Source organism: Vidua macroura, chromosome 6 (assembly GCF_024509145.1).
Source record: "Vidua macroura isolate BioBank_ID:100142 chromosome 6, ASM2450914v1, whole genome shotgun sequence".
Classification (NCBI taxonomy): Eukaryota; Metazoa; Chordata; class Aves; order Passeriformes; family Viduidae; genus Vidua; species Vidua macroura.
This window is the reverse complement of record NC_071576.1, coordinates 3,552,269-3,577,452: the sequence shown is the minus strand read 5'-3', so window position 1 is coordinate 3,577,452 and position 25,184 is coordinate 3,552,269. Positions and strand designations below refer to the sequence as shown.

At 45.5% G+C, this 25,184-nt stretch overlaps 1 protein-coding gene across 4 annotated transcripts in view; it reads right to left on the bottom strand.

The window, feature by feature from the left end:
* Positions 1-24,773, bottom strand: part of FBXO34 (F-box protein 34) — a 39,420-nt gene extending 14,647 nt beyond the window's left edge. For 3 of the 4 annotated variants that reach the window (XM_053980850.1, XM_053980847.1, XM_053980848.1), the window contains exons 1-2: positions 24,679-24,773; positions 11,159-11,237 (exon numbers count right to left, since the gene is read on the bottom strand). The gene's annotated coding sequence lies outside the window, so the exon portion shown is untranslated. Of the gene's footprint in view, positions 1-11,158; positions 11,238-11,549; positions 12,311-24,678 lie in introns of those variants that run through there. The other variant, XM_053980851.1, reaches the window with a different exon arrangement.
* Between the last annotated feature and the right edge of the window lie 411 nt (positions 24,774-25,184).

Here is a 25,184-nt window from a genome sequence, read left to right as displayed (position 1 = left end):
ATCCCTCCCCAAACACCCTTCAGGACACCTATAACAGCACCAGACTCTCCTAGGCAAGAGGCTTTGGCACAAAGTCTTTCCTCATGCCAACACTCCCACTGGGAAGGATCCCAGGCTAGGTCTGAAATGAGGTGTTTGACACACCAGGTCCTCAGCCTCTCAGACACCTACAGGAACACAACCATCTCTTTTTAACCATTCTTCAGGTAATATCTACATATTTAAAACACCTAAAGAACTGCCTTTTAACCCCAAAGGAGCCATCACAGGCATCATTTGCCTTGTGAAACCTTGTGTGCTCAGCTTCCCCTCTGTTTCATGGTCCATCAGGTCTGGTATTATCTGATCGAAAGGCAATGAAACTGCCACAGGGGCACAAGGTGGAATTAATGTGGGGGAGCTTCCTGCGTCTACTCTCACACCAAAACCACCTGATGGCACTTCTGCCAAGCACCAGGAACCAGAGCTGGCACAGCAGCAGGACCTGGTAACCATTGCCCTTTGCTCATTTCCCCACCAAATTCACTCCAGCCCTTCCTTCCCAAAGCTCCTCCAAGCTCCCGTCCTTGGATCCCACTGGACAGAGCAGCAATTTAAATGAAAACTGAAGATTCCCATGTTAGCAGAATCAGCAGAGGCCACAAAGACAATGAGGGATCTGGAGCACCTCTCTTATGAGGAAAGACTCCAGGAGCTGGGCCTGTTTATTCTATCACACCTTCCCCTTTATCAGCACTGCCTCCCTGTTTGATTTTTCACTTGAAGCCTCCCAAGGAGCTGGATCAGGACAGAATTAACCCAAAGTAGTCAGCTCCCTGAAGCCACTTACCCCTGACCTGGCAGGAACTCACAAAGCCCAGGAGGGCAAGGTTCTCAGAAACCCAGACTGGACTCAGCCATCTCCAATCCACACCTGGAATCATGCTGGAAAATGTGTCTGCTGTAAAGTGGATTTCAGGTCCTTTTAGAGGAAAGGAAAGCTTCTGAATGCACAGTGGGCAAAGTGCAGAGTGTTTCAGAAGCAGGGAAATGAGCATGCAGGGCTCCAAGGCAACATTTGACTCCTCACTGCTGTCAAACAGCACTACACTTGCTGTACTGATAAGCATGTGAAATGCTTATTCCAATGAAGCACTACAGGGAGAACCTGTTTTCCTTCCAAGATCACGTCAAGAAAGAATGAAAGGCTCCACATTTGTGGCTCACATGTTTTCTCTCTAGGTGGGATAAGAATTGGAAGGACTAAGTTGTCCCTTCAAAAGGAAAATCTCAGAAGGGAAAAAGAAAATAAAGACAAGCTCTGCTGCACCCTCTTAGCCCTGTATGAGTATTGGGAAAAATAATATTACAAGTGTTTCCCTTGTTCAGCTATTCCTGAAAGGTTTCAGCTGCCTTGCACAATTTGAGTAAGGACATCACTCGCTGCTCAGCTGGGAAGAAGTTAAGAACTGGCTCATTAGATTTGTTCTGCTTGATCCAAGAGGAAAACAAAACCAGTAAATCCCTCACTGGGCAGTGCTGCTGCAGCTCTGGTGACAAACACACGGGGCTCACACATCACTCTGCTTTCTAGAAAGCTGCCTTGGCACCCCTTGGCACCGTCGCGTGCCCTGAATGACAAACTGGGGGTGGCAAAGCCCCTGGGAATGGGGCTGTGGCTGCTGCACCCTCAGCTCATGGGGCACAGGCAAAAATCCTCCCTGAACACACCACACTCGAGGCCACATGACCCACGAGCCACAACTGAATTATTTAGCCTATAAAACTCCATCTGTTTTGCCATGCAGATTGTGAATTAATGAAAGCTCAGCTGAAAGGCTACTTTCTTGGGGCGAGAGGAAGGAGAAAGCTTCCAGAAGCCTTCCTATTATAGAAGCAATAGAGCTGGTTCCAAATATAGTAGAGCAGCACTCCCTGAGCTCTGGAGACGTCGTGCCCTGGTTTTGTGAGGCTGAGGTCTCGCTGGATTGCTCCTGCACATGCAAAGATGGGTAGAAAAGACTGCAAGATGCAGAACTGACGTGAAAGGGGAGTTTCAGGACAAACACCAGAGGCAGAAATCCAGGCTGCCTCTATGAAAGATCAACCTGAACACACACCAGAAGAGAGCCAACCTGTCCTACTTTAGAGACAGCCAGTCAAAGCCAGCAAGAAGAATCCCATCTTTTTCAAGAACACAACATAAGCCTGCTAAAGAAGATCCTGATTATTATTATTATTATTATTATTACAACCCCAACGTGGCAGATTAGGATTGCCAACGATCATTTCATCACCCTGTTTTGCCTGTGGTAGCAGGGATCCTGGAGAGGTGCACATGACTGACTTTGGCACACAGAGGGTGGATTTGTTTATGCTGTGACAGCTCATAAAGTGACCATCACATGCCCTGCCCGACAGAAATTCCTCACCAGTTCACCAGGAACAGTTTGTTAGTGACCCATTTTAATTCCTAAAGTTTCCTTCTCCAGTTTCAGGGCAGATCTTGTAACACAACAGAAATAAACTCAGTTGCAAAACTCTGATTACAAGTGTATCTTTGTGTATCTCTGCATCTGTGTACTCCAGCATAGGACTGGCTTTTTGATTGGGAAATAGTAACAAAATAAAATGTCACTAGGACAGCAAAAAAAAAAATCTCATACAGGACACTACATAAGGGAAGAAGGCCCCCTGCAGCATGGCACAAAATGCACAGGAATAATTGCTCCTGCACATCTCTCCATGGGGTATGAAATGGCTTCTAAAATAGCAGAAAAAAAACTATAGCTGACTTCTAAATATTCAGCAAATAAATAAATACAGTTCCTTCTTTAGAACTCTGCTAACAAGGAAAACCCCACAGCAGGTGACTCAATGCTGAGCACTAATTTTATCAGCTTTAAAACTCAATTCACTGAACAAAATATGGCTTTACCAGGTTTCTATGGCTTTAACTGGTTTGGACCAGCCCTAGAGTTGCCAATTCTCCTTTCTGAGACCATATTCCCTGATCACACATCCAGACCTACACAGTTTAGCAAAATAAGGGGTAATTCATTTTTATTTACTTCTGTGGAATCTTACCCTTTAACAAAAAAGTTATTTTGTGCATTTCTCTGTCCTGTACCACTGTGGATACCTTTTCAGCAGAGACAGAGGCACAAAAGATCCCCCAAAAAACACTCCCCAAAAAACCCCAAGCAAACCAAACCCACACAGACACACAAAAGACAAAGCAGAACGATGCAGTTTCATCCACATGAATCCATTCTGCCAGTTCACTGCAGGGCTGAGAGGTTACAATATCCATTAGGCATCTCTAAAGTGTCCAGATTTTTCCTAAGGGTCTCCAAATCCAAATTCAGCAAACCTTACTCAGCAGCACAAACACTAGATTAAATATAATAGTACCAAAAAAGAGCTTTAGAAGTAACTGTGCCATCACTTGCAAATATTTGGATAGGTTGGATAAGGCCTTAAGCAATCTGATCCAGTGGGAGAAGTTCCTGCACATGGCAGGAGGTTGGGATGAGATGATCTTTAAGGACCCTTCCAACTCCTTAACATTCTATGATTCCATGATTTCTGTCATTCAAAATGCCCAATTTTTTCCTATCACATTCCTGAATCCACTTGTTCTCACATAAGAGCATTTTCTGCTGTTTTTAGTATCAGCGTCTCATGAATTGTCACAAAACCTTAAATCTTTTCAAACTTTTGTCTAAAGTAGGCCACTGCTGGTGCCCCAATGTCACACTTTCACAGAGAACTATCTTCCACCTTGCAAGGACAATGCAAAAATGCTGACCTCAGAAATCTCAAATTTATAGGTCAGCACTTTACAAAAAAGTCTGCTCTGCACTTAGGGAAAGAGCTATCCAAGTATACCCAACTTCAGGACAGATTTACACAGAAAGAAGTTCAAACTATTTTTCACAGCACATTTTGGAACAAAATGCCTCATTACATCTGCAAACTTCCACCAGAACAGATTCCTTAGGAACATCTAAAAACAGCCCACCCACCCACCAACAAACAGGACACACCACCACCCACACCCTCTGAATAAGTTTGGGATTCACTGGGCTTTCCAGCTGTGTCTTATAAAACAAAGCATAAAAGCTCCTAAAGAACAGGTTACAATCTAAGACAAAAAAAAAAAAAAAACCAAAAAAAAAAAAAAAAAAAACCCCAAAAAAAAAACCACCAAAAAAAAAAACCAAACAAAAAAAAACCCAACACAACCCCCCCCCCCAAAAAAAAAAAAAACAACCACTAATTAATGTCAGGTTCAAACAGAGCTTCTACTGGAAGAGGTCAGGGCTACCCCAGGCCCTTTCCAGCCTGCTCCTCATGTCCCACCACAGGATGTGGCTCAGCCCATCACTGAACCAAGTGGCACCACTGAGGAAACATTGAAGAAAGGGTGAAAAACACCTGACAGAGAGACAATGAGGAAAAACCCCACCAAGGCCAGGGAAGGGTAAGGGGTGCTCCATGGCAGAGCAGGTCATGAAACTGGAGAGAGAAGACGCTGGGTTTATGCTTGTTTCCTACTATTATTTTACTATTCTAGCCATCAATAAATGTTCTTTTTTTTTGTTTTATCCACAACAGTAATCAGTAACCTCATGAACTTTATCTTGACCTTTAAACTCTCTTGGCAGTCCTTCTGTGACATCTCCAATTCCAGTCCCTGGCAGGCAACAACCTCCTGTGGCCAACCTGTCAGATGGGCAGGTGGATGTGTCTGTCCCCTGCAGCAGGGAGCCACCCACTACAATCACTCACAGCTTATTATTAATGTCAAGTCTTCAGGAGGGATGGGAATATTCCTCCTTGGATGGACAGTGGCCACTTCCCAGTCTCCCTCTTTTATTCACTTCTGACTCCTTGTGAGAGGTGGTGCAGACCCCACTGGGATCCCTGATGCAGGGAAGAATTCAGACTTCTGAGTCTCTGGGCTCTCTGAAAACATCCTATTTCACAGAACCCTTGAGAGGCTCAGGTTGGAAGGGACCTCAAAGTCCATCCAGTTTCAACCCCTGGTCAAGGGCAGGGACACCTTCCTCTATCCCAGGCTGCTCCCAGCCTCATCCAACCTGGCTTTGGATACTTCCAGGGATGGGGCAGCCACAGCTGCTCTGGGCACCATGTGGGGGGAGAATCACATCCCTTGACCTGCTGCCCACTCCTGTTTTGAAGCAGTTTTGGACTCAGTTGTCCCTCTGGACTGTGAGCACCCATGGCTGGCTCACAGCCCTCTTTTCATCCACCACAACTCCCAAGTCCTCCTCTGCAGGGCTGTCCTCAATGACTTCTCCCAGTTTGTACTCACACCTGGGACTGCCCTGACCCAGGAGCAGCACCTTGCACCTGGATTGTTGAACTTGATGAGGTTTCTCGTTCCCATGAAGGCCACACAACCTTCTTACATTCTCATACAACTCCTGGACCTGGTGGCACAGCTCCTCAATGAGGACACACCTTCTGGAGAGGTGACTCTCAGCCCCAATTTCCTGGACAGGGAGCAGCCACTTTTTACAACCAGAGGCTCCAGAGCCACCAGGCCTCTTTGGGAGGGACCCTCTGACATCCTTGGGGCTGCCAGGAATGAGCAGCTCTCCTACAGCTCCAGGCCAGCAGCGTGAAGTCACACAAGGAAAGGGAAAGAAACAGGACACCAGGGTGTGACAGCCAGCAACACAAAGCTGGAACCCTCACAGTGACAGGAGGAGCAGCAAGGCAGAGGAGACTCACAACAGCGCTTGGCACGACGCTGCGACCCAAGCAGACCCCTGGACATCCATCAGCCAGAACCAGGCACCTGCAGAGCTCATCCAACACAGACAGAGCAGCAGGAGAAGAACAGAGAAGGAACAGAAAAGCAGGTGAATGATCCCAAAGCAGCATCAGGGTATTTCCCACCCTAAACTGCTTTGCAGCTTGTAAAAAAAGCACAGAACCCGTTTAAAGGGACCAGAAAGGACTTGGAACAGCAGACATGTGACACCTTATGGCCAGAGGGCTCAAGATGAAGACAGAAGGCAGCCAAGAGCACACACTACAAATCCCTCCCAGGCAAAGCATCACCTGGGTTTATAGAAATTCTCAAGAGAATGCTGTACACAAAACATCTGCTGAAGCAACTTAGCTTCACATAAACTCAGGGGTTTTGACTGGTAAACTGCAGTAGGGACCAACATTAAATACAGTATCTTATTGCATGATTATTTCAAAGGATTGTTTAAAATCTAAGCTAATCTGGAAACCTACCAATTCCACAGATCTTTAATCTTTTTTTAGCTCTATTTTTAAAGATTTTTTTTCCCCATTAATAACTCAAGAATTACTGAAGTAAAAAATAGTTTGATATTTTCAGAGCTTTGTAGTCAATACACCTAGCAACTGACAAAATTAAGCTTTCAGAAATCCTAAGCATAGCACGAATTCCACTGTAATTTGCTCTTAAGGAAAAAAGAAAGGCCCCAAAATAGCATTGAAATTTCAGTAAAGGACAACTTCTGCACGCTTATCAACTGTGACAACTTCTGCTTTCTACTTCTGCCTTTCCCTTTTCACATTTCATCTTCAAAATTCAGTGGCAGAGACCTAAGAGGACACCAGAAATAATTCTGGTACAATCCTTTCCGTGTTAATAACCACTTTGGAAGTATGAACTTTTCTGAAGTCCACTGGAAACATCAGATTCGGGTTTGTTTTACAAGACTCGAAACTTTTTTAATGAAAAAACACAGAAAACACAAAATCCTAGAATGGTTTGGGTTGGAAAGGACCTTCATGATCACCGTGTTCTAATGCCCTGCCACAGGCAGAGACACCTTCCACTATCCCAGGTTGCCCCAGCTCCTGTCCAACCTGGCCTTGGACACTTCCAGAGATGGGACAGCCACAGCTTCTCTGGGCACCCTGTGCCAGGGCCTCCCCACCCTCACAGAGAAGAATTTCTTCCCAATATCTAATCTAAATCTCTCCTCTTTTAAAATAAAACTGTTCCCCTTTGTCCCATCCCTATCTGCTCACAGAAAAAGTCACATTCCCTCTTTTTCCCAATCCCCTTAGGCACGGGAAGGGGCTCTGAGCTCTCCCTGGAGCCTTCTCTTCTCCAGGTGAACATTCCCAGCCCTCCCAGCCTGGCTCCAGAGCAGAGGTGCTCCAGTCCTCAGAGCATCTTCGTGGTCCCTGCTCTAACAGCTAAAAAAAAGAAATAAGCTTTATAATCAAGACAGAAAAAGGAAAAAATACCTACATTGCTCTCTAACAGAATATTCCCACTGTTCCCTCCAGCACAAACAGCATTTTCTTCTCAGAGTTTCCCCCTCTTGGACAAAACGGAAAAAATATGAATAAACCCCACCAAATCACTAAGAAGTGAAGCAGAAAATAAGGAGCCCACAGCTGTGGTTTAGAAGGGATGGATTAAGTGAGCCAGCTTTGGAGCTGGGGATTGTGACCCTGCTGTGGAAATCCTCAGCACCTTACAAACCAAATGTGCCACTCCAGAGCTCCCACTCACCACCCTGGCTTTCAACAACCAATTCTGTCCCAAAAGCCAGCTGCAGCTTGCCAGCCCAAATTGAATAACTGAATTACCAAAGCAATCACCAATCTTGAGCCCTCACCCTTTGACATCTCTCACCAATTCTCTATGAGCTTGCAGGAAATAATTTCAAACAGCTCCCTCAAGAAAATAAGTTCCAAACCTTATTTTTTTCCATCCCAAGCCATCCCTGCACTATTTCATAGCTCTGATAATTATACCACTGACTAAACCTCCAACTGGGAATAACTGTTTTTATCATCACTATTAAAAACAGTCCCTCACACTGTTAGGAATCTGGAAATTCACTGGAGCTGCATCCCACCCTTCGGCCTCTCAAAACACTACAGAGCAATGAAAGTATGTGCTGAAACCAGAGGATCCCTGTGCTGAACAACTCCTGTAATTTCTGGGTAACTGGAACTGCTTCCTAAGTGAACCATGGAGGCTTGGTTATTGATTTTAGCAGGGCAAGTGGCACCAGAGCTCTGAAAGTCAAAGTTTTCCATACTGGACTGGGAAAGTTTAGTTTTAGAAATGCAGCAGTGACATGCATGCTAAAAAGCTCCTCACGTTCACCTAGTTTTGTAGTTTATATGCTTTTTTGAAAAATTAAAGTAAAAAGATCATCTGCAGTTTTCTTTTCCTAAAAGCACATTATCTTGGTTTTTACACCTTGGCCAGAAGAGTGGCTGACAGCTCTCAGAGAAGTAGCAAGATGCAGAAAAACAAGAGTTGAAAGAAAAGTGGATTTCAAAAACAGCTTTTAATTATGTGAAGGTACGGTTGCCAAGTAGACAGCAAAGAGGCTGTACATCACTTACAGGTGGGAAAATTCCCCCAGGTTGATTTCACAGCCAATTACAGTGGATTAACCTATTAGGAAGAATAAAATATTTTTTTTTTTTTTTGGTGGATGCAAGTTTCAACAGCTTAAAAATTCATTGCCACTGGTACTTTGATACACAGGATCAGCAATCTGTTCTATCACACTTCAAGTCATCACCATCCATAAACACACCCTAGAAAAAAACCTCACCCTCTTTTAATGCATCTTCTGTCATTATTTCCTTCTCAGAGAACAGTATCTCTCTTGGCTCCCCACTTGGAGTATCACTTCATATATCAATACTTCTTTTATTGCTGTTAAAGAGAAACATCTAACACCTTCAAGCTGTTTTACACACACCTTTGCACACACATATATTATTGTATCTGCCAGATGCCACTGTATAAGGTATTTGTCAAACAGAAAAGCACCAAAGCACTGATTTTCAGCTTTCCAGGATCCCTCTGCTAAATCCTGGGTGTGCCTACTTTTGTTTGGTATCAAGTTCCTCCTGCTGGCTCTGCTGCAAGAGCAAACTACAGGGATAGTTAAGTTTTTCCCCACCACCAAAAACATCTGTTCCTTTTCTGAGTTCTCCAGACTTCCTTCCCCTTGACCATATCACAAAGCCTCTCTTCCCAGCAAGGCTGCCTTCCTGATAGTCCATCACCATTATCTTCTTGTTCTCTGCAGGGCAGCTTGAATCACTGGGTCTTGCAGAGCTTCCAGTCCTTTCAGCTCAAGGCCAGGATCTGAATTCAAGCATCGTGATTTACAGAGAAGGTTGTTAAACTCCTTCCCTGACTCTTTTTTACCACTCCACAGTTTCCTGTCCTGGGAGGCAACCAAACTACCACAAGAAATGCCAGTTTCTGTTAAATGTCCTCAATTCCTGTGACACTGAGCATTTAAAACAATTACGTTGCTTCCAAATCTTGCACTATAACAGCTTTTATCCCACAAAGTGCAGAGATGAGCAAAAATTACTTTAGCACCAAGGAGTGTGAGTTGGTTATTTGCTGCATCTCACAGCATTTCTAGTTAACATTCAGCCTTGGCACGACCCACCATCCGCTCAGGCACACAGCACAATGTCACCCCTCAAAACCCCACTGTTCAACCTAAAGGCACTTTTTTTTTTTTTTAATCTTTTTTTTATTTTAAGGGTGCATCAGCTGCTCACTGAAAGTGGGAATGCTTCATTTAGCGCACACACACTTGTTAAACTGCTCACAGCATGCAAATAAAACGCTGCATTGTGCAAAAGTCATTCAGTCTCCCCATCCGTAGATATGAGCAATGGAACCGGGGCCAGGAAGGAGAAACTTGGAACAACATGCAAATATTTCAGTCCCTTATTCCCAGTATTCACATCCCAGGCTAAAGCCCACAGCCCTGTCATGCTGAGGGGTGACCATGTTTAAGGATCTGCCCTGTGCAGTGGTTGGGAAAACGACCATTATCTGTCTTGCCCCTGGACTGCACCCTTTTATTTGTAGTTATTACTGCAAACTGCCTTTTTTTTCCAGACAATGGTTGTGTTATTATAGGTACCTTCATGCCGTGCCAAAGCACATACACACAGCAATTCAGAACAATCAGCCTTGTTTTCATGGGAGCAAAGGTTGCAGCCAAATGAAATGGGTGGAGATCACATTAAACAATCTTGGAATATAGGAAAATGTGACCATAATGCAGATGCGGAGTTCCCCTTTCACCTTCCAATGTTATGGATAAAATAAAAGCTTTGGAAAACCAATTAAACTGTTTGAACAACATTAAGCAAGTCAAAGTGTTCTCAGGGTGCTTGCAAGACCACTGAGAGGTTCTTTAAAATTAAAACAAAGCAGTGCCCTTTCAAAGCTCTGAAACCAGAGAGCACTTCCCCACCCCAGAAACAATGAGCTCTTCCACCACCTGTTTTAAAGATATAGGAGACCTGCAAGTCCTCTGCTTCTCCATGGTGAAGAGAAGCTCATCAAGACAACTGTTCCTGCCTTAGAGACAGAATCAGCCCCTCCTCTAAGCGGGGAATTTTCACACGGAGGCACCTTGGTTGGTCAGCTGTAACCTGCATTCCCCTTGTTTGCTTTTGAGATGTGCATTAGTCAGCTTTCTCCTCCACAAATCTGATTGTGCCTCTGCATGATCGTGCACTGAAGTCATGTCCTTGAGCGTGTGACATCAGTCTGTTGCCATGGCAATGCACAGGGCAGTCCAAAATTCAGTATTATGGCATCACTGCGGGATCAGACAGCAGAACAAGCCAACGCCTGAGAGCTGGTTAATGCAGCACGAACAGCCAAGACATTTCAATCTAAATGTTAAAGTGTAACTGCACTTCATCACAGTATCCTTTATAAATATGCCTAGAAGCCTCAAGAAAGACAATCCAGAAGGTCACTGAATTGAAGAAACGGGCAAACCATCATGCATCACTAAAAAGAAGGGCAATATGTTTCCAAGGATGGCCACCAAGTATGAAGAAAGCTCAGCTCAGCTCTCTGAATAGAAACCACCATCTGTTCCTAAGGCAACACCAGAGCTGCCTGAAGACATCATCATCCACAGAGAAACAGGGATGGTCCCTCAGCACCCCAAACCAAGCGTTAGGTTGCACCCAGTTTTTCTGGAAATCAGAGACTGGAGGATCACAGCACTGTCAGCCCTTTCAAAGGGACAGCACTACATAAGACACAGTTCTTCAATTTCAAGCTTTGAAGCAAAGATCAGCACATCATTAACCTGTTACAAAGCTATTAAAAGTAGTTTAAAAAGGGTGGTACCTTCCAAGAGTTGTTATTCCATGTAGGGTTAGACATTACAGTTCTGTCGGTTCCTTACACACTCACGAGAATGGCATTTCTGAAGAGCAAAAGGGAAGGAAAACGGAAATTAGTGACACAGTAAAGGTATTAACAACCCCTACCCAACTCCTAAAACCCAAAAGATCCAGTTTGCCCAGAGGAAAGAGCACATGGGAACAACAATCCATGCACTGCTGACGTGGAGAACCACCAATTCAAGGTCTTCAGTGCTGACTGATCGAGTACACCCCAAAAACAGCCCAGTGGCTGGGCAGAAGCCAATTTGGCACCACGAGAGCCCAGGGAGCACACACAACAGAGAGGTGGGACCGCCAAGCCCTCAGAAGCCACGGTGGACCCCTTTCTTTACCTGTTCCTCTGTTCCCATCAAGCACACACGTTTTGGGGTCCAGGTGTGGATTCCCAGTGGCTGCTGTGACACCCAAATTCCTCAAGCCCCTGAAGGGCCACTGCTGTTGTACGTCAGCTTCCGTGTAACCTGGCCCCTCCCCGTACGCTTGGCTGGTTTCATTTTGCCTCCTTCCGCTTTCCCTTATTAATCCACGCGTCTCCAGTAGCTCAGACAACACTTCCTTCTGCAGAGCTGACCTCCAGCCTTCCCATAACCCCAGGCGCACCCACAGTTTCTTCACAGTGCCATTAACGAGGCACATTTCACGTTCTCCACACGGATGTAGCCCTCACCCACTTCGAACCCCTCCGCCCATGTCCCTGGCTGTAATTACCCCATCCCTCGTTATCTAATACCCAACACAAGCCTTGGGGCTGGGAAGCACTGTTTGTTTGGCTCTGCAGTGTCACACACCCCAGTGGTGTTGTATAAATAAATTCCACAACCTGTTTGAGCCTGAGCTTGATCGAGACTTGAATTATCCCCGTTTCCAAGTGACTGCTGCAAATACCTTCGCTCACTCCCTGCTCGCTTACGCAATCGGCCACCAAGGCAGCTCCAGGGCCAAACACCACGACAGCCAACTGCTCCCACGGGCCACAACTGCACAGAAAACAACTTAAATCCCTCTGCTTTTAAATATGAATTGCAGATTATAAAGGGATGAGACAGGCAGAAGCAGACAGCTCTCAGAAATGTGCCTCTGCCTGTCACCTGAAGGACAAGTTCCACGTGCCAGTGTCATCTCACAGCCACCAAGGCATCCAGGCTTTGCCACAACCCTTAGCACTCAGCAGGTTACCCAGTCACAAGTCTCAAGTACCAGGGAGGATGAGATTCTGGAAGCAATTTTGAGCCAAATGGATTTGAGAGCAAAATAAAGCCAGCAGGCTTCATCTCCATGGAGCTCCTGCAACACAACATAGGCTGAGCAAGTCACTCAGGGCAGAGGTCTTTCTTATTAAGTACCTAGTAAATTCAGATTAAAGTCAGACAACTTTTCCCCCTCCCTCATATAAAAATCAGATGCTATCCTGCCCCAAGGAATCAATCCAGCTTCTGCAATAAGGAAAACCTGCTCACAGCTACATGACACCACACACAATCCATAGGATAGCGGCCCTTCAGGTACTCATTAAAAACTTTTTCCCTAGAAAAGTCTCCAGTAACAATTTGCCTTCCATTCATTTTCTGCAGTGAAGAAATGGTGACTAAGTACTGGATATGGAAGCACGTGAGAAGTCCCAGTGCAGCCATCCCAGGTCATAAACACACCAGAGTAATCCCATGGACATTCACCTGCTCCCATGTGCCAATTCCAACATCAGAGGGGCCATCAAACCCCTGAGCCAAACACCAGGAAGACAGGAAGGAAGCGCCGAGGCACTCCACGGCCATTAAAAGGCAAACAGAAGCCAGAGAAGAGCCAAGGCTGGGTGCATGGGATGGTGTTCACAGGTGGAGGAATTTTGCCCACTCTTAGGAAGGAGCTGTGCTTTGCTGATGCTTCCTGACTACCCAGCTGAACCTCCTGTCCATAGGTGAGTCCCTTCCCACCTGGATTACCCTTGGAGCAGCTTGGCCAGCATAAAAGATATCACAGCCCATTTTTTGGCTTCTTTTCCCTACAAAGTCAAGGCACTCAAACTCTTAAAAAGGCAGCGTGGCACCTGTGCTCCCAAGTGAGACACACATCCTAAAACCTTCTCCTAAACAAACCATGAGCAGAGAGCACTGTGAGTCAACATCCCCAGCAGGTGGGGGTCAGGCAGCCCTGCCACGTAACACTCCAGGCTTGAACCTCATTTTTTATTTAGGCAATACCCAATCCAACCTGCCAGCCTCCTGTCCCTGCAACATCAGTGGCTAGAAAGGGACGCAGGAGTCTGATCAGCTACAGACTCTCAGGAAAAATGTATTTTCCCCCAGTACAAATAAAGAAATACCTCTTTTAAAAAAGAATGTGATGCAGTTAATCTCATTAAATAAGTCACACTGTTCCTATCAAAAGCATGGATCCACTAGAGCACAATGCACAGGTTGGTTTGCAAAGCATGTTTGGGCCTTTCCCTCTGAAAGCCACACTAAAAATGTAAGATTCAATTAAGGGGGCCTTACACTCTTTGTTCCTTTGAAATTCACCACCACTTCAACTTATTTATTCCCAGAGCTTAATTCTGCACTTGGATCTACACCACCAACCCTATCAGCCACCAACACAACCAAGCCGGAACGTACAAAACTATTAACTTTTCCAGAGTATATTACATTTTCTTTCCCAAAACATTTAACCTGCTAACAAATACCTGCCTTAGTGCATTACCATCCTCCCGTTGTCCTGGAGTGAGTTAGCAGGCTCGCAGCAAAACACAGGGAGAGCCAAGCACGCTCTGCCTCCTGGCCAAGCAGAGCCTGCAAGAACAGACCCCCTTTGGGGCAGCGACAGTTGAGGTCAATTTAATGGGAAAACAAACTACTTTTCCATTCAAGTCCAAAGCAGAGACAAGGAATTTTATGTGGCTCGGATTGCACAGTCAGCTGTCTTTTTAGGAACGGATCAGATTTAACGGTTCTGTGGCACAGTCCAGAGAAAGTGAGCCTGAAGAGAGTTTAAGGTTTGGCCAATACTGCACTGTGCAAAGTCCAGGCACTTGTCTGGGGTGAACTTGTGGCCTTAAATAGGTACCTTAAAGTAATTGTCACCAACAGCAGTTCCAGGGATTTTATGAGGCCCTGGCACAGGTTGCCCAGAGAAGCTGTGGTTGCCCCTGGATCCCTGGAAGTGTCCAAAGCCAGGTTGGATGAGGTTGGAACAAACTGGGATAGTGGAAGGTGTCCCTGCCCATGGGAGGGGGTTGGAATGAGATGGGCTTAAAGGTTCCTCCCAACCTAAACATTCTGGGATTTTATTATTTCCCAGGGTTCAGCCTGGAGTACAAATTCACTTTTACCCATTTCAAAGAGAGGCAAAATCTCTCTCCCAAGCTCTGCCTGATATTTCTCTTTTGCATCACATGGGCTGCATTTAACACCATTTCTACACCAGAGAACCAAAATGAGGCAATGCTTCAACGTGACCACCCTCACCAGAGGGACTCGTATTCTGAAGCAGCAGAGATGTGCTCAGGCTCTTTCACTTGACCATTTCAGGGCCTAATGCCGACAGAGAAGCTAATTAACATGTACTGCTATGGAAAGGAATATAATCCAAACCTCCACTGGTTTATAGCTAAACCCTCCGAGACATCTAACGTCAAAGCTAAACAGATCTTCACCTGGCAAACATTTGGAGAGCCTTCAACTGAAGCTTCCAGGTATGGGAATGCAGTATTTTAGGATATTTTTGCTACATACACTGGGGACATACCTCTAACACAAAGCCCAGAGAATCATCATGACAGCTGCAAAAACAACTTCGTCCTGGCTAACATTCACATAACGAAATTACAGTTTCACTCCAGGGAAAAAGGAAAAAGCACTTAAGTTTTGTTTAGATTGAAGTGCTGCGAGCCACGCCACTTATCTGCTATCAGAGCAGATTGCAGGGCTGCTCCAGTGATTATTCTGTAATGAAGTAACTGGAATTGGAAGGTATGCAATTAGTCCTATCTCCTCCTCCTCTGCCACCTCCCTACCAAGAAGAAAACCAGCACAGACGTTATCACCTCTCCCTGGAGCTCTGCTACCCTCATCACTTAAAATACCCACAAAGCAAAGTAGGGCTGTCACTTACAAGCTGCTAACAAGCCTGGCTTGGCCCTGAGTGGCAGCAAAGGTGATATTCTCAGCATCTCCCCAGGAGAAAGCTACGGGGTTACCTAATGGGATGCTTTCTCAGGTACCCACACACACATATATATTAAGCTTAACATGCCTGCATTTAGCTATTTTAGTAAAAGCAAACCACTTTTGAGAGGGGAGGAAAAAAGGCACTGCTGTTCCAAGTAGCTTCAGGTTAAAGCATCTCTCAACTAATCCTCCTGAGCATGACCACTGGGAAGTGAATATATTAAACTCAAGACACAGGTATCACTTGCTGGCATTCTGGGTAGTTTTACTGACTCCAGCCTGGCTCATTTTACCTGGGTCATTTACCCTTCCTTCCCCTAAAGAGCTCTGCTTTCTGTCTGTAAAGTGGTATGTGCAACTTTCCCATAACTGCAGCTAAGAGATGGAAGATGCAAAAAGGCCCCAGACAGCCCACAGCCAAATGGAAACTCAGTGAATCCCTGATTCCAAACTGCAATTCTGATAAAATACAATCTGACATTTGTTCAGGCTCTAAAGCTCACTCATCTCTTCCTCTCCACTCCAGTGATACCTGTTGGTCTAATTAAAGACAAGGCTTCTCTCAGCAGCCTCTGCCTTATATATATCCCAGTAAAGTCTCTATCTGTGACCCACAGAGCACAGGGGAGAGCTAGGGGACAGGGGGCATTCCCCAAATCCTTAAAATAAAATAAAAATATTAAAATAACCTTAAAACCACCATTAAACCAACATCAACAAATTTGCTCTGTATAGGTCCACTAGAGATGCAGCAATTTTCACTCAGTGAATTCACTCCATTGAGTGAATTTCACTCAATTTTTACTTGTTCCTCAACATTTTCCTAAGTTTTTCACAATTTCTTAAAAACATCTTCCCAAAGAAAATGGGCCATCCCTGCAGGATACACTGGTGCCTTCACTTTGTAGGATTCAGTCAGGTCAGGGATGAAGCCGTGTTAACCTCACAAAATCAAAAACCCTTTCCTTGCCCCATACACCTACTGATCCAAACGAGGAAAAAGGGCTAAAAAAAAAACCCTTTTAAGGCAAGAAGAGTGTGCAGAACGCTGCAGAGACATTTGCTACAAAGGTATGTAAACTACTGCTCTTTATCCTACAATTTACCCCATGGCCTCCAGCTGACACATCAGCTGACACCATCTTAGCAACCCCAGAAGTAGCTAAAGCTGAACAAAGCAATCATTAGGAGAACTGGTTCAGTCCACTGCTGGTGGCATCCCATGTCCTCTCCATGGAGGAAGCATGACTCAGACTGCTCTGGGCTCCCATCCACAGCACAGGCTGCAAAACTGCATTAAAAAAAAAAAAGAATTCCCAGTAACTTCTACCGAAGTCACATCTCCAGCTCCTTCTGCTGAGAGACCAATTCGAAGTGAGATGTCTTATATTTTAATATGACTACATCTGCAGTCCTACTGCATCTAAAAAAATCCATAAGCACTTTAAGAGAAATACAGGGACTTTTTTTTTCCTTAACACCATAGAAGATGGATTCATTGCTATCAGTAATCCTCCCACAGCCCCAGTTTCAGAAGGAGCAGCAGATTCACAGAGATTTCAGCCGCAAAAACAAGCACTCTGCATCATTTCATTCATCTGTTTATTAAAATAAAGTTACCTTATAAAAAATAAAACAATGGTAGAGCATTATTCTTCTTTAGAGAGGAAATTAAGTGAAAAAATGCAAGGAACTAACAGTCTGTCCCACCTGCTGGCAAGCTCTGGTGCCCTGATGGTCAAATTGAGGTGTATAAACCCATTTTCAGGCAACAAGATTTCCTTAAGGATGAGGTTTCTTTTAGAACTCCCTTCCCAAGTGCCTGACACTTGTCTCAAGGTATCATGCCTTGCATGCCCTCATTGTTCAGCAGTGGAGTCTCCTCTCCCCAGCACCAGGACACGTGCAGGAGGTCAGGAAGAGAAATGAATAGGAGAAATCACAGCAGGTATCATGGCAAAGCAAGAGCTGCCTTTCAGCAGGAGCAAAAGGGGCAGTTCTGCATGGACATTCACAGGGAGCTTGTCTCAACCTCAGCAGTCAGGGTGGAAGGGAGCTCAGAAGCTCTGAAGACATAAAAACATTAAGAGGCCCAACACAAGAGCCAAGGCTTCACGATGGAAAGGATTTTTAGACTTTGCAATGAAGGTGAAGCTCAGAACAAAGACCTCAATTAAGAATTTCATAAATGAAAAGAGAACTGGAGTGCTCTGGAAGCACATGAACATAATTAATCACAATCCAACACCAGCCACTATCACTGATACACAAGTCCTGCTTGAACCCAGGGTCCAAACTCTTTTTTAAAATATGTATGACACATCTCAGAGAGCCAGACCACAGGCACAAGCCATGAGCCTGTCTTTGAAGTTCAGATACACCAGAAAATTACTTCACCTCCCTAGATGCAGAGGGGATAGTGCTGCCTTTGATGCTACAAGAAATTTTGGTCTTAAACTGCCCAAGGACTTCAAATAGGGTCTTCAGCATGGCAACACCCAAGCCTACACATACACACGAAAATAATTATGCCTGGTCTAGACTTGGGGGGAGGGAAAAAAAAAAAAAAGTATTTTCAGTGATGTTAGCACGCAAAGAAAATAATAGCACATACAAAGAAACCTCTAGGGTGACTTATGAAGAAGATTTTATGCTTGGCTTTCTGCCAATTAGAGAGGAATTAAAGTGTCTGGCAATATAACCCCGTTCATCCCGAGGAAGAAACTGCATTTTTAAGTGGTCAACGGAGCAAGAGGGATGAGAAAAGAGGGACTAAGACTCGGGAGTGCAACTGCACAAAGCAACATAGGAAGTTTCTGATGGTACTGAGACAGAAAGTGGGCACAAATAATTCAGATTTTTAAATTAATCCAGTCTATTGCCTCCAAAAGAAAATCAGCATGTAACAGCTGACTCCAAGTGACAGCATTCCAATAAAGCAGAGCAGTACTTTTTGCTATAAAATTCCAACTGCTTCAATATTTTACTGATTATCCACCTCCACTGACTGCCAACCAGCAAAATCAGTGAAAGGTGGAGGTCACAAAAACAAAAGCAAACCAAGTGGAAAAGAGAACTAGTGGCTAGAGAACTTGGGAAGCTGAAAATGTGTCAAAATACAGCCTTTGAGTAAGAAAGAACATTAAGTAGCTATGTGCAATGATGAATTTATATCCAAACTCTTTGGAGCTTAAAAATTCACATCATAAGACCAGCTTTTACCAGAATTAGGACCAGACTTGACATGTCCCAGTTTCCCCAAGGTTACTTTTGGAAACGTATCTACTCTTAAAATATTTCAAGTGCAACAAAAAACTACCTTCTAATTTTACTTTTTTAGAATTTTTTTTTTTTTAATCTGAATGACAGAAGGAATTTTGTGTCACACTGCAGGTTGAAAGTTACTGGAAATGGCAGTAAGCTGCTGTTGCTTATATTAAGTCATTGCAAGGAAAAGACAAAAGAAGCTACTGAAGCTTTCAAAATCAAGCCCTGTAAAACACCAAAACCACAAAATGAACCAGAAGTAGCTTAGGAGTTGCTAGGGATGTCTAAAGTTAATAAAAATTCTAAATTAAATGGCTGCAGCTTAGGTTTGCCAAAAAATTATGCAAATTTCCAAAGTTCATACATAGTAATTAGCACAGCAAAAAGCAGGTCCCAAATAAGTGATGAAGTTAGCCTCGCTCTTATTTCTCCAGCAGATGGAATTAGCTATGTGCGAAGCTATTTTTTTTTTTTTTTTGCAATTGAAGATTAAACATATTATCCTGAATATCAATTCTGAAAGTACAGCACATTGGATATATGCATTCATGGAGCAGGAATATGCAAAAGCCCAGCCTGAATCCTTCTTTTCCATCATTCTGAGCAGGGCACTGAAGAGGCTGGGGGAAGGTTTACATATTTAAGACTTCATTTTTCAAACTGATTGCTGACAACTTGGTTGAGACAAGTTCTCTCAAAGTACATTTAGAGTTAATAGTCCAAACAGGTTTTTCCAAAGAAAAATGTCTTCCTTGTCTGAAAATACATCCTCTTGATGTGCTAATTGACAGATCACAAAAAGTCACCCAAACTGCAAGTCCAAACAACATGTGTCAGCAAAGGCTCCTGGGTTTGCTCATTCCTTCTCCAAAACCTGGTTCATGGGCATACCCATCATATGCTGTGTGATACAAATTCACCTTTTCCATTCTTATTATGGATTTGCCCCTTGCTTGACACTTCAAAAGACACAACCTCCCCTCAGCCCTACAGCTCTCCAGCAAGGGCTGAACCTCGTGTGTGCCCTTGACCAAAACACTCCACCTGTGTTCCATATTCCCAATTTCATTTCTCCAGCTCTGGAGCCCAGGGCTGCCCCACCACAGCAAGTTCCTCTCAGACACTGAAAGACCCAGCAATTTTTCTCTGGTGTCAGGCTGCATTTTATCTTTCTTAGAACAGCACAAGCTGTGAAGGCTCATATCAACACATCCATCCAGTTTAGGGGGCACCACCCAGCAGTAGCAGGAGAGTCTTGAGAAGGTGCAGGAAGGGCAACCAAAACCAAATTACTGCACAAGTAACCAAGTGTGATCACAAAGAAAGTGGATAAGCTTCTTCCTAAACACCAGCTTCCAAGCAGAAAACTGGTAAAAGCAGTAAAAACAAACTACAAGTCTCTTCCTACATGAATATTACTTTCAGGCAGCCCAGAAAAGATTTCTAGAATCTGTGTGTGTTACAAAAAGAACCCAAAACTTACATCATTAAAGGAACATAGAGAGGGGAAGGTAAAGTTTAATGTTCATTTCAAAGTCAAGTAAGTGACACCCTGGTTTGAATACTATTAACCAAAATTGTGCAAGTTAAAAGTGGATGTACTGAAAGCAGCAGAAACCCTGCCCGCAACAGAATGAGAATTCTCTTACAAAAATACTTTTGTGGCCAAATGAAACACTGAGTTTAAGTAAGAAAGCAAGCACTTACACCTATCGTGCTCTCCCCCTCTTCCTTCTCATCTAGGGAGTCTCATTTATCTCAAAGCAATCAAAAGAAAACACTTTGATTTTTAAAGTCAGAAAAGTTGCAGAAATTACAGCCCTGTCTGGCACGAACAAATAATATTTCTAAAATCAAAAGAAGATTCTCCAAGTTAGGGGAAGGGCAAAAACAGTCCTGAATAACTTAGTTTGCACAGCCCAATTCCTGCCAAAACAGTTCTGTAAATCCCATGGTAGTTCAGATAATTTCCATTCTTAGAGCAGAAAAAAAAAAGGCTAGATCGAACATTAGCAACATTAATTGTGTGATATGACCTGAATGATGCAAGAACAAGCAGTTAAGTGAACCACAGCATCTGCTGAATTTTTAATCACTAGTTGTTTTGCTGCAAGGCAGAAGAGCACTGTATATCAGCTTCCAAGTACTGCACGGAATGGCACATTAGGACAGCAAGATTTTAACTGGCAGGAATTCTGCCTCCCTGCTACCCAAATGCCATCACTTCGCTGTGAACTGCAGACAGCAGCTTCTAAAGCAGGGTTATTTTTTAATCACACAGAAAAAAAAAAACAACTAGCACTATTTTCTGCTCCCCAAGATACTAGTCAGCCATTTCTAAGGTTTTTTTTTTTAAAGCTGACACTTTATTAACAGCCATTTATGCGTCCCTCTGTAGTTTATTTCTACTCTCCAAACAGCTTTAAGCAGTCATGTGGCTGCCCAGCAGCAACTTGCTGCTAAAGAGGTGGTTGAACCTGGGATGTGTAGGAAGGTGATCTATGTAAACATTCCTATTAGCCCTGTACTGCAACAGGAGGAGCAGCTGCAACATGTTGGGACACACCTGAGCTATATTTAATCCATCTCTCCCTGACACCCATTGCAATGACGCTGCAGACACCCAAATTTGGACAGCCAGGTCATGGTACCACTGATGCTCATCCTGTACCTACACCAGACAGTCCTGCTGTGATTTCTCTGTGCTTGATACCCAAAATAGTTCAATAAACCAACCACCATGCCTACAGTGGTAAATACAGCTCAGTTATGCTCTAGGCATAAAACTGCAACAGTCGGATTAGCAAGTGATACAGCAGATATTCATTCCCCTTCCACAACAAAGACAAAAAAAAAAAAAAGTTATTTGGGGACTAAACACTAAATCCTCAACTACAATGTGAATTCCAAACACAAATCCCACAATTACAGGCAGAATCTGAACTATGGACAATTATTCCATTTCATATTTTAGGGGTGAAAAAAGGACATTTGAAAAAAAAAAGGACAACACTCCTACATTAAAGACAGACTGTCACACCAACTTTAATAGACTCTAATAAGTTAATAGAATCAAAATAGCTTAGAAAACAAGCCAGTAAAATATGGGACAAATAAAAATGGAGCAGCCACACATACCAAAGCAGCATTCCTGTGCCCTCCTTCCTACAGAAGAGGATCTCTAACCCACAACTTTCACTAAACCAGTATTTCCTTCAAAAGCTCAAATCTATGGATTGGAACATCCAGTGACCGAATAACCCACAAGAGACAAAAAATCCCAGCAGACAAGGGCAAGAGAGATGCTTTCCAGGCTATATCATCTTTCGTGATAAGTTTAGGATCAGTCCTGTATTTTCCTTATAGGCTCAACCATCAGATCCAAGAAAAGTTGCTCTCTTCTCTGAAACCTGGCATCAAACCTGCAACAGGAATATTGAAATATGCCCTAGCTGCTGGGAATACAACCACCTCTGTGTGAGGATTATACCAAAATGCTGGTTGGGTTATGCTGCAGAGCACGGAGAAGTGAAAATAACACATCGTGATGAAGGTGTTGACACCTGGAACCTCAGGGAGTGTTATTGCCCAGGCAGTGTCGTGCATCCACTACACAGCACTCACCTTCACATCACCCAAACCTAAGCTGGCACCTCCACACCCCAAAACCACAGTCCTTCCTGGAGCTGCAGACCAGCCTGTGATAAACACCCGCAGCACAAGCTTCAAGATGAGCTTCCAAATTTAAGAGACACAGAAAGATGTTTTATAACCTTTAAGTCACTCAGCTGCAGCTTAGCACTTAACAAGCCACTCACAATTCTTCACAATCCTTCTCCAAATGGGGAGAAGATTTTAAAGAGCATTTAGTGCGAGTGAAACATCCCCAGCTTTCTCCTCAGCCTCTGGTCGCTCTCCAATTAAATATGAAAGCGACAACTTAAGTCTTACTGAGCATGCAGGATGATTTTAAGACAGTGGTATTAAATCAAATCCCACAATTTTTCACACCTATTAAATTGTTACTCTGTCATTAGGAGGGGAAATTTTGATGAGCACGATGCAATTAACAGACAGTGCCTTTGTTACCAGGCTGCTCGTGATGAAGCCCAGGCTCCTTGACATTCCATTTCTTCCCCTCAAAGGCTCTGTGCTACAGCAAATTTATGGGTTTTAGCATGTAAGAGGAGAATTGGGCAGGTTACCTTCAAAATCAGTCAATAAGGCCCTTTCACTCAGGCTGGGGGAAGGCGGGTGGCTGCTGGAAAGCAACACAAGGCGCTCCCTTCCCCCTCCCCTCAGGACCCAAAAATGCTGCGTTCAAAACACTCCCATCCCCTGCAGCAAGGGATTAGCCATTTATTAAAAAGGAATCAAAACACTGTAAAAGGTTTCCAGTTAAGATTTCAAGAGGGGAAAAAAAAAAAAAAAAAAAAAAAAAATCATTAACACCGATAGAACCAGAGTCACATTAGGAATTCTTCTGGGCACCGAAGAACAAGCAGCTCAAACAAGCAGGATGTCGTTTGTCCCAGTGATGCTGATCAAATGGCTCAAAAGAAGGACAGAATTTTTTTTTTTTTTTTACTCAGTCATTTTGCTGTCTCCACACCCAGCAGTAACAGCATTCACAACCTACAGGCATTTAGACTTTGGACTTTTAAGACAACTACCTACCTCCACGCTTGCTTTTTAGGGGATTTTTTGGCTCTTCTCTAGGGGTGACAGACAATTATAATGGCCAATTATGTAAAACCTTTCATCCGAGAAAACACGAAGCACTACGCAAACACTCATTAAGACTCTCGGCTGGAGCCTGCGCCGCACGTTCCCTGTTCCACAGCTCCCCTGGATATCTCCAGCCACCAAAACTGGATGCCGAGCGCTGTGGCACGGCCAGGACAGCGCCCAGCAGGGCAGGGCCAGCCCTGGTGTACTTACACGGCCTCGCAGGCGGGTTTTACAGCCCGCAACACGCTCCGGGCTGCTGGGGATGAGCTTTGCAGCCCCATCCAAGCCGGTTATTTAAAAACAGAGCAGAGACACACGCGGCTGCTGGGCGTTGTACGAAGCACCTGGCAGGACGAGCCTTAGACCCACTTGTCCGGCTGATCCAAGCAGATTTTTCCAACTGGGAGCCGCATGGCACAAGTCAATAATCTCGGTTTACTGAAGAAATTAAAAGCTACGCTTATTGTTTCGAGTAAGGCCTTGGAGGAAGTAATTCCGAGAAGAAATCACTTCCACTGTAATTGTACTTTTAACCTTTCCTTAGGTTCTTACGCCATCCCCACGTGAAGGCGTCATTCAAGAATTATCACAATATCTAATAACCATTAAAGCTCTTTTCGGATCACTGTTTATGTTTAGCGAGTTCACAACCCCTCCCTTCTGAAGGGCGACTGATCGATGTATGAACCACGGGGGAAGCCGTGCAGAAAAAAACACCACCAGGAAGTGACCGCAACTCAGGAGATCAAAATTTGGGGGGAAAACGCGCGGTTTGGGAGGGGGGGTTGCTTTTAAAAGAAGGTCCGCGAAAAGACTGACCCGCAGAAAACAGGGGGGCTCGGTCTCGCCGGCCACGCGTGGGACGGGCGCGTTACGCAACCGCGGGGGAGCGGAGATGCTCCGCGCCCCGCACGGTGACCGGGCGCTGCGGGGGACACGGCACCGCTCCCGGGCTCCCGCTGCCCGACCCGCCGGGCCGGGAGAGCCGCGGCAGCGCTGCCAGCGGCGCCGGGGAAGGAGCACCACAAAACCCCCGGGGAGGCCGGGAGCGGGGCGCGGGCGCCGGGGGAGCGCCGCGGACAGAATAAAGCGAGAGGGTGAAATAAAACCAAGCGGAGCGCGGAGCCCTCGGCGCGGCCCCGTCCTGCGGGCGGCAGCGGCCCCTCGGCGGCCCCGCAGCCGCCATGGCCGGCGGAGCGCGGGCGCTGCGGGCGGGCCCCGCTCGCCGCTCACCGCCCACCTGCCCGCACCGCGCCGAACGCAGCGCCCACCCACCCCTGCCGCGCCCGCGGGAGCCTACCGGGAGCGGGGCCGGAGGACGGGCCGTGGCGGAGCCGCCAGGCTCGGCTCGGCTCGGCTCGGCTCGGCCGGATCCCCCCTGCGCCCGGCGGCGGCGGGAGGAGCCGGGCGGCCGCGCCAATCCGGGGCGGAGCGGGGCGGGACGCGGAGCCGCCGGGGAGGGACGCGGAGCCGCCCCCGCGCCGCGCCAGGCACCGGCCGCCCCGCCGCGCCAGGCACCGGGGGCTCGGCTCGGGGCGCTTCCCGGGCTCCTCGCTCCTTGCAAGTGCCTGTTCGAGGCCAGCGAGTTCCAAGGCAGCCCCCGGCGCTGGCGACCCCGTGGTCCCCCGCTCTCCCCGGTGTGCCGGGCTTGCAGCTCACCGGCGAGGTTTAGCGACCAACGTGGCACTGGAAGCCACGGGTTGCCAGTTCCCAGCCCGCTGCGGGGACACCGGCAACTTATCAGTGAGTTTAGTCTGGGCTAAAAATCTGTAAGGTCCTGTACCGGAGGCCAAAAAGTCGTTCGAT